This window comes from Pan troglodytes, chromosome 13 (genome assembly GCF_028858775.2).
Source record: "Pan troglodytes isolate AG18354 chromosome 13, NHGRI_mPanTro3-v2.0_pri, whole genome shotgun sequence".
Lineage (NCBI taxonomy): Eukaryota > Metazoa > Chordata > Mammalia > Primates > Hominidae > Pan > Pan troglodytes.
Window position 1 is genome coordinate 58,794,450 of NC_072411.2, and position 9,796 is coordinate 58,804,245.

The window sequence follows — 9,796 nt, forward strand, 5'->3', positions numbered from 1 at the left end:
CAAGGAAATAAAAGTCTTAAATGACTATAGTCTTAACAGACAACTATAGAACACTCCACTAAACAACAGCAAAATACACATTTTTCTCAAGTGTACATGGAGAATTCTCCAGGATAAACTACATCTTAGGTCATAAAACAAGCCTCAATAAATGGAAAGGAATTTAGATAATACAAAGTGTGTTCTCCAACCATAATGAAAATTATAAATCAATAACAAAAGAAAATTCAGGAAATCCACATATAACTTGAAAATTAAATAGCACATTTCTAAGCAGCCAATGGGTCAAAGTAGCTACAAGAGAAATTAGCAAATAGTTTGATATGTGTGAAAATGAAAAAAGCAGCCTATCAAAACTTATGGAATGTAGCTAAAGCAATGCTTAAGGGAAATTTATAACATATATTAAATGTCTACATTAAAAAATAAGAATTTGAAATCAATAACAAACTTTCACTGGAATTATAAGACACTGGAAAAAGAAAAGCAAATTAAACTTAAAGCAAACTGAAAGAAGAGAATAATCAAGATTAGGCAAAACCAGGGACATCTTTAATTATATCTAAAATATCTGACACTTCTTTTGCCTCAAAGTAAAGATTAGTCCTGGAATCCATTTAAAGAATGTAGACTCTTTGCCCATGTCTCTAGTGCTACCACTCCCACAAAAAATGTTAGTGCCCTTATTCACCAAGTAGTTAATGGATTGTCTGCTTTAGATGATATACTAAGCTGAGTTTTGATTTTAATCCTCAGAGAATTCACATCTAATTGGGTAATCAATCTGCAAACACTGGCAACATTGTGGACACCCTCCAGGAAGTGAGAATGCAGTTTCCTCTGTGATGGCAAGGACTTTAAGGGTGGCAGATGCTGCTGTTGTTAAACACTCGCTTGATGATCAGTCCAAAGGAGAAGAGCTGGGCAGTGTTCAGCATGTTCAGCAGTGTGTCTTCACTGGCTTCCAATTTGTCTCCAGTCCTCATCAGCTGTACATCACTGAGGATTCCAATAGTGACCCTGGAGATTTTAGTGGTGATGCCTAAAGCCTGGAAGAAAAATGACTTCTTGGGACCCAGACTAGTGTTCTGGGCTGGTACAGTGACTTCAGGTGGGGCAATGGCACCTGCACAGATATCAGCTGGCACCTATTGGCCAGCAGTATGTCCCTAATCTCAGTGAAGACCTCCTTGGTGAACACAAAGCCCACATTCCCTCAGATATGAGGCAACAGTTTCTCCAGAGCTGAGTTGTTTTCTGGATGGCCTCAGATGGCCTTGTGCATTATAGTGTTCTTGTCCATCAGCTCCACAGACTTCCCTCAGAAGTATATGTGGATCTGTATCTATTTGGAACCCACAATGTCACTTCCACAATGAGGCATTTTGGTTAATCATCTAAAAGTTGGATGCTCTTAAGGAAGAGTTTGGACTTCCAGGTTTTCCTGTCTTCCTTGGATATCATGGAGGCATATCAGGGATTGCCATGCAGGGTTTAAAGACAGTACCACTTTCATTAGGACACCTGGCAAGAGTCTTGTTGGTCACATTTTAGCAAATCTAATACATAAATTTACTTCTTATTTTTTACTGTATAATAGGCACCACTGTGAATAATCTGTGATTATTTACCTAATTACCAAGTGTTTCAGCGTCCTTGACTCCATTTCTACATTTTAGCCACACTGTATAAAATCATCCCTGAGGAGCTCTTTTATTTTTAGATATAAAGATAATATAAATATAAGATAGCAAGTTATGTTTAAGATATTTGGGGTGGAATATATAAACAAAAATATCAACGTATATATCTTTCTTCTTTATTTCTTGAAAATATGTGGTACATGTGAAGATATGGAAAGCTATGTGTGACAAGACAAACATAACAATACGTGATCTATAGAAATGATTATCTTTACATTCTTCCGTACTTTTGTGCTTCAGTCATCCTCTAATGTCCAGAATCTCTAATGTCTTTACAAATAAATGAATACTATTTTCTCCAATTTTTCAAAGATATATAATTGAGATAACATGAAGTAGGGGAACAGGGTTGAAGCTAGACAGTAAGGATTTGAAATAATTCAGAAGAGACCACACATACTGAACTGAATTTATTTGAGCCTGTTCTAACCTTTGGATCTTATCCCTCCCAGAGGAGATAAAGAAATCCATCCACCAGTGCGCACCGAAAACACTGAGTCTACTCTCCAATACACTGTTGTGTTAGGCATTATTTCCTGCTTGCAGTATACACAGCTAGAGCATTCAATTCATATATGGTGAGCAGTGGCCAGACATTTCATGACTCTCAAAAATTTTTTCTTGTGGAATAATTTAAATGTTAAAATAACTTTAAATATTTTGCTTTTACTTGTTATGCATTCAGTGTTTAATTCAGAACTGTTGTCTATTATCTTTCCAGGCCTTCATATCTCATATCAAACCTCACAATAAACTTCTCAGTGATTTAAAATACTATGTAAATAAAAAGCTTTTCAAAAGGCCTTATTAGAAGTTGAATTGGGTGTCTGAAGGAAGGTTTCCCCTCCTGAAGCCAAAGATGTCTATTTAACTGCTGTGGTACCTAGGCCAAGCATATTGACTGATTTACTGTCACAGATAATCCAGTGTTTGCCTAGAAGCCATTTCAGTTTAAGGGCATGTGGTTTGGCAGGCAGCATTGCTTGCAATAATGTAATAAAACAGAAAAAAAATCCATACCTGGTTGTGAAAGAAGAGAGTCTATTTTGCCAGAGGCAGGTGAAATGGGTCTGCGTGATTTAGTGGTAGGTCAGAGCATAGCCGTATGAAAAAATCCACCATTAGTTTTATTTCTGAAAATGACCACATTCTTTAGAGTTCCTAAATCCTGTGCACTGTTTAGTAGTAGGAAGTAGGGGGAAGGTTACTAATTTTATTTGTCTTTTGAGGCCATTAGTTTATGATGGTGCTATTACATGGTTGCTCTGGTCAAAGTTCTTTTGGTGCAACAATCAGAATGTCATGTAAGCTTGCTCAACTCTCATAAAATCAGAGACCAGGGAAAGAGATAGAGGTAGGCTTCAGATAAGGTAGAACTGGGATAGAGAGTCCACTTCCTATCTCTAGGGATGCCAGCCTTCCTCTTTGCTGCTCCTTCCAGCAAATCAACTCCATTCTTCTCTTTCAACACACTGGCTTCCTCTGCTGGCCCAGAATCTCAAATCACTACATTTTCTACTTTGTCCTTTTCTTTATCATAGCTTTTATGTCACAAGTTTCACTGCTAAGGAACTGAGTTTCTCAAGCTTCCTTTTTCAAATTTCCCAAGAATAGAAGAATAGAATCCATTTGGATCAATTCATCTAAGTTTTTTTTTTTGCTTGTTTTTTGTTTTTTGTTTTTTTGAGATGGAGCCTAGCTCTGTCACCCAGGCTGGAGTGCAGTGGCATGGTCTTGGCTCACTGCAAACTCTGCCACCTGGGATCAAGCAATTCTCCTGCCTCAGCCTCCTGAGTAGCTGGGATTACAGATGCGCACCACCACGCCCGGCTAATTTTTGTATTTTTAGTAGAGATGGGGTTTTGTTATGTTGGCCAGGCTGGTCTTGAGCTCCTGACCTCAGGTGATCTGCTGGCCTCGGCCTCCCAAAGTGCTGGGATTGCAGGCATGAAACATCATACCTGACTGAATTCATGTAAGTTTTGATCAAAGTTTTTGCACAAATCAGACAAGAGAGAGAAATAAAGGGCATCCAATAGGCCAGGTGCGGTGGCTCATGCCTGTCAGAAATTCGGAAAGCCGAGGTCAGCGGATCACTTGAGGTCGGGAGCTCGAGACCAGCCTGACCAACATAGTGAAACTCCATCCCTGCTAAAAATACAAAAATTAGCTGGGCATGGTGGCACATGCCTATAATCCCAGCTACTCAGGAGAATAAGGCAGGAGAGTTGCTTGAATCCAGTAGGCAGAGGTTGCAGTGAGCCGAGATAGCGCCATTGCATACCAGCCTGGGTAACAAGAGCAAAACTCTGTCTTGAAAAAAAAAAAAAAAGAAAGAAAAAGAAAAAGAAATAAAGGGCATCCAAATTGGTAAAGAGGAAGTCAAGCTGTCACTGTTTGCTGACGATATGATCATTTACTCTGAAAACCCTAAAGACTCCTCCAGAAAGCTCCTAAAATTGATAAAAGAATTCAGCAAAGTTTCCAGATACAAGATTAATGTACACAAATCAGTAGCTCTTCTGTACACCAATACCAACCAAATGGAGAATCAAATCAAGAACTCAACCCTTGTTACAATAGCTGCAAGAAAAAGTAAAATACTTAGGAATATACCTAACCTAGGAGTTGGAAGTCCTCTACAAGGAAAACTACAAAACACTGCTAAAAGAAATCATAGACGACACAAACAAATGGAAACACATCCCATGATCTTGGATGGGTAGAATCAATATTGTGAAAATAACCATACTGCCAGAAGCAATCTACAAATTCAATGCAATCTCTATCAAAATACCATCATCATTATTTACAGAATTAGATAAAGCAATTCTAAAATTCATATGGAACCAAAAAAGAGCCCACATAGCCAAAGCAAGACTAAGCAAAAAGAACAAATCTGGAGGCATCATGTTAATGGATTTCAAACTATACTATAAGGCCACAGTCACCAAAACAGCATGGTGCTGGTATAAAAATAGACACATAAACTGATGGAACAGAATAGAGAACCAGAAATAAACCCAGTAGTTACAACCAACCGATCTTGGACAAAGCAAATGAAAACATAAAGTAGGGGAATGACACCCTTTTCAACAAATGGTGCTGGGATAATTGGCTAGCCACATGTAGGAGAATGAAACTGGATCCTTATCTTTCACCTTACACAAAAATCAACTCAAGATGGATTAAGGACTTAAACCTAAGACCTGAAACTATAAAAATTCTAGAAGATAACATCAGAAAAACTCTTCTAGACGTTGGCTTAGGCAAGGATTTCATGACCAAGAACCCAAAAGCAAACACAATAAAAACAAAGATAAATACCTGGGACCTAATTAAATGAAAGAGCTTCTGCACAGCAAAAGGAACAGTCAGCCGGGTAAACAGACAACCCACAGAGTGGGAGAAAATCTTTACAATGTATACATCTGACAAAGGACTAATATCCAGAATCTACAACAAACTCAAACAAATCAGTAAGAAAAAAATAAACAATCCCATCAAAAAGTGGGCTAAGAACATGAATAGAAAATTCTCAAAAGAAGATATATGCATGTCCAACAAACATACGAAAAAACGCTTAAAATCACTAATGATTAGGGAAATGCAAAGCAAAAACCCAATGTGATACCACCTTACTCCTATAAGAATGGCCATAATCAAAAAATAAAAAAACAGATGTTGGTGTGGATGCAGTGATCAAGGAACACTTCTACACTGCTGGTGGGAATGTAAACTAGTACAGCCATTATAGAAATCAGTAAGGAGATTCCTTGAAGAACTAATAGAACTACCATTTGATCCAGCAATCCCACTACTGGGTATCTACCCAGAAGAAAAGAAGTCATTACTCAAAAAAGATACTTGCACAAGCATGTTTATAGCAGCACAATTCACAACTACAAAATCATGGAACCAACCCAAATGCACATCAGTCAACAAGTGGATAAAGAAACTGTGATATCTATATATCTATCTAGATATATATATGATGGAATACTACTCAGCCATAAAAAGAATGAATTAACAGCATTTGCAGTGACCTGGATGAGATTAGAGACTATTATTTTAAGTGAAGTAACTCAGGAATGGAAAACCAAACATCATCTGTTCTCACTGATATGTGGAAGCTAAGCTATGAGGACACAAAGGTATAAGAATGATACAATGGACTTTGGGGACTTGGGAGGAAGAGTAGGAGGGGGGTGAGGGATAAAGGACTACAAATATGGTGCAGTGTATACTGCTTAGGTGATGGGTGCACCAGGATCTCACAAATCACCACTAAAGAACTTACTCATGTAACCAAATATCTGTACCCTAATAACTCATGGAAAAATAAAAAATATGTTTTTGCACCAGATAATATCATAGGTCCCTTGTCAGCCTATAAATTGGTGCCTCAAACGTGATGTGTCAGGTCACTTGTCATGTGGTCTACCATGCATTCAGCATGGACTATGGACAGGAAAGGCAACAAGTAGTAGGCATGTCTAATATAATATTAGCTTCTAATTTTATTAAAGGTGGCTATGCCTTCTTTTATTAAAAAGTGTTGAGTGCCTGCTATATGCTACTATGCTGAGTTCTCCATGCCACCTTCTGGAAATACAACTGTCCACAAGATGGAAAATCTCTGTTCTTCACTGATTTGGCCTGGCCGCTTCATCCTTAGTTTCCCTCAAGCAAATTTATTCACTGTGTACTTTATTTAGGCTGTATACTCCCACTTCTGAGTCTCATAATATTCCATATCCTAAATACCCCTGCTTATAGTAATGCATGAAGCCCTACCATTTTTATTATTCCAAAAGCTGTGTAAAGCCTATTCTTTCACAAAGTGTTTTCACTCCATCCTGTATCAAAACCACTCGCAATTTCTTACCAGCCCTTCACTTTACCTTTTGGGTATTTATCACCTTAAAATATTCTTCCTTTAGTCTTTATCCTCTTTCCCTATCTCAGCTTACAGAACGCCCCTGGGCTGATTAGAAGACTGTGTTATTGAACAAGTTGAAGCCATAGTATTCTATATAAATGTACATTTGGCTTAAATTATTCCCCGTAAGTTAGACTTGAAGAAGGATTTAACTTTATTATACACAAATTTGCTTTTCCAGTACAGAGACTGTGCAAAGGCATTTCCTGTAGTACAAGAAATTGGCTAAATAAATGTGATTCTCTGGTGATTCATTGAGCTGGTAAAAATCCAGGTACACTATTGTTTCTTTCTATAGGTACTTTAGCAAACCAAGTGAATAGCCCACTAGAGAAAAGTTGTCACTTTCACTGATTCATCAACACTTTTCCCAGCAATCACAGTACCTGCACCATCTGTGTTTAGTACTTTACAAAAAAAAAAAAAAAAAAAGAAGAAGAAGAAAAAAAGGCTCTTTGCAACTGCCATACAAATCAGGGGCACTAACAAGGTCACACAGACGGGAATTTCAGGACTCCAAGAAGATGTTCTACTGCATGGCAGTAAGCAATAACAGCATTCTACACAAGTTCTCCAGCATCCCAGGCTGCTCTGCTCCAGCCTAGAGCTGCTTTGGGTCCACTGGGAAATGTGTATTATGCCTGGGTTAATTTGCTGATTAATCTCTAGTCAGTGGTTTGTGCTTTCCCCAGATGGCCAATTAAAATTTACAACTGGCAGAACAGTGTCCTGTTGGCAGGCTGCTGAGGGGCTAAACCTAGAGGCAGTGACAGAAGGCATGGGCCGAGTTTTGCCTTGTTTTGCCCTCCCCTTTTCTTTATTTCTCTCTCTTGCTCTTTTTTAAGCTCTGGATTTATTCAGAGGAAAGTGTAAGCCGGGCTTATGCGGTAAGTGTGAGATGTGGGGTGTAGTTTACAACTCTGCTGCTATTTACTCTTCAACACTCTCAGGGCCGCTCCAGTATTCCAGGCATCAACGGTTTTACCCATAGCAAATATAGCTGACAAAATCAGCCAGGGGGCACAACTGATTTAACAGCTTCTGAAATGTAATAGCCTTTTTTTTCCCCCTGATTTGCAGTCCCCGTGGATTGATGGTCTAATATCATTCACTTCCTCACAAATATATAAAACATTTACAGTTGTTTGTGTAAATCAAAGGCAAAGTGCTGTGTGTGAAGCTGATAATAAGTAATGCTGTGATATATATAAAAGATAACATACTTTTACAGCAGTAGCCCCCCAAATTAACTGCTACTTTTTACTTAGCATTCTATACAAATTGCATTGTATACACATGTGAATAAAACATACAGCAAGGAATTTAATTAAAGAAATACATTTGATATTACTCTTTATTTTATAGTGAAATATTTACCATGTGCTTCAAATACATATGAGTCATCTGGATTGGAAATTTTGAAGGAAATTTAATCGACTACCATTGATCTTTACATAAGCCAAACATGGTAATGATGTATGGTATTATGATAGTTTTTTATTTCATTAACTGTTGATAATAGTTGCCAGAAAATAAAATAAATACATTTCTTGATACAGAAAAAAACATTTTTAAGATGCATGTTAGATTATTGATGGTAAAAATAATTTAGGGGACTCAAGTATAAGTCTCACATTAAATAAACAGGAAGAGAGGTGGTATTGTGTTAAGTTGCCTTTATGTAAAATGTATAAAATTTTGGATATTTTGGATTCTGTTATTATGAACAGCATATGATGCATAATTTACATATTGGACATTGAGTCCCTATTAGACATTGAGCCCCTATTAGATCAAACCTCAAGTTCACACATGGCACTCTGTGAGTCATATTCAGTATGCCATCTACCACAACAAATATGTAATTGTTAAATTAATTTTTATGAAATAAAATTTAAAAGTATTTAGAGACATGTTAAGTTCCTTATGGACAATGACTCTATCTTGTTAAGCTTTGGTCACAGCACCAAGAATACTATCTTGTACATCATATATATAGTGAGCTTTCAAGAAATGTTTGAATATTACATTAAGAAATAATCCTTCATCAAATAGGAAAAACTAAATTTACTCCCTGCAAGATTTTCCATGTCAACCTCCATCTAAATGATATCTCTCGGAATATTTTTCAGAAGGGAGTCTCTCATGTGTTCTGGCCTTGAATAGGACTTGTCCACATGATCACAGGATCCTTTGTGGCAAACATCATGTATCCCAACTTTTTTGATCCTCCACAGTGTTAGCACCAGTGTATCTGCACAATAAATATATCTTGAATTGTATTCAAAGTGCTTCCTGGATTGCTGCTATACTTTACAGAAACAACTCAATTTCCTTGGTAAATCTTTCATACTATGATGCCAAACCTTAACTATGCAGGATTTCAGTTCAACTCTTAAGGGAAGTGGTATAGACCAAAAGAATTATAAATGGGATATCCGCAGACAAGACAGAATATATTTTTTTGTCTAATCACATAGACTACAAATTTCTTTGAGGTTTTACCCATTAAACAAAGCACTTTTATGTAGAATATTTGTTATTCTGAGATATTTGGCAATACTTAAATCATATTTGTTCTCAGTGGATTTGGGGAGTTTGTATTTAACTAGTAGCTGATGCTCTGACTCACTGGTGAGATGCTAGGACCCAGATAAGAGGCGATACAGTACTCCTAATTGGAATTGATACATGAATCATCATGTCTTAATGGATGGACTGCAAGTTAACTTCACATGTATTTATTAAGCACATATTCTATTCAATGTACTGTGTTAAATACTATTGGGCATCAGATATAGTTCCAAATATCAAGAAGTGTGTGATCTATGAGCCAAAATAAGAGAAGGCATAATCTGATTACTGGCAAAGATAGAGTACAAAGACACATGTAGGACGCATATTAGGAAATGACTGATTTTTGTCTGAAAGCATTAGGAAAGCCTTCTTGGGGGAGGTGAGCCTTATGGAATAAGAAGGGAGAAGGGAAGGGGAATTTCCAGGAAGAGGAAATTGCATGAGCAAAGGTATAAAGGTAGAAAGATCTTAATTTAGTTTAGGGAGTAAGAATTGATAAAAGGATGATAAGAATGTGTGAGTATGGGTACAAAATGAATCTGGAAAGGTCAATTGGTAAATTTGAGGTATAGAA

At 37.1% G+C, this 9,796-nt stretch overlaps 1 pseudogene; it reads right to left on the reverse strand.

Annotated features, from left to right (window-relative positions):
• Nucleotides 1-687: 687 nt before the first annotated feature.
• LOC100608007 (large ribosomal subunit protein uL10-like) lies at nucleotides 688-1,464 on the reverse strand (annotated as a pseudogene).
• Nucleotides 1,465-9,796: the final 8,332 nt, after the last annotated feature.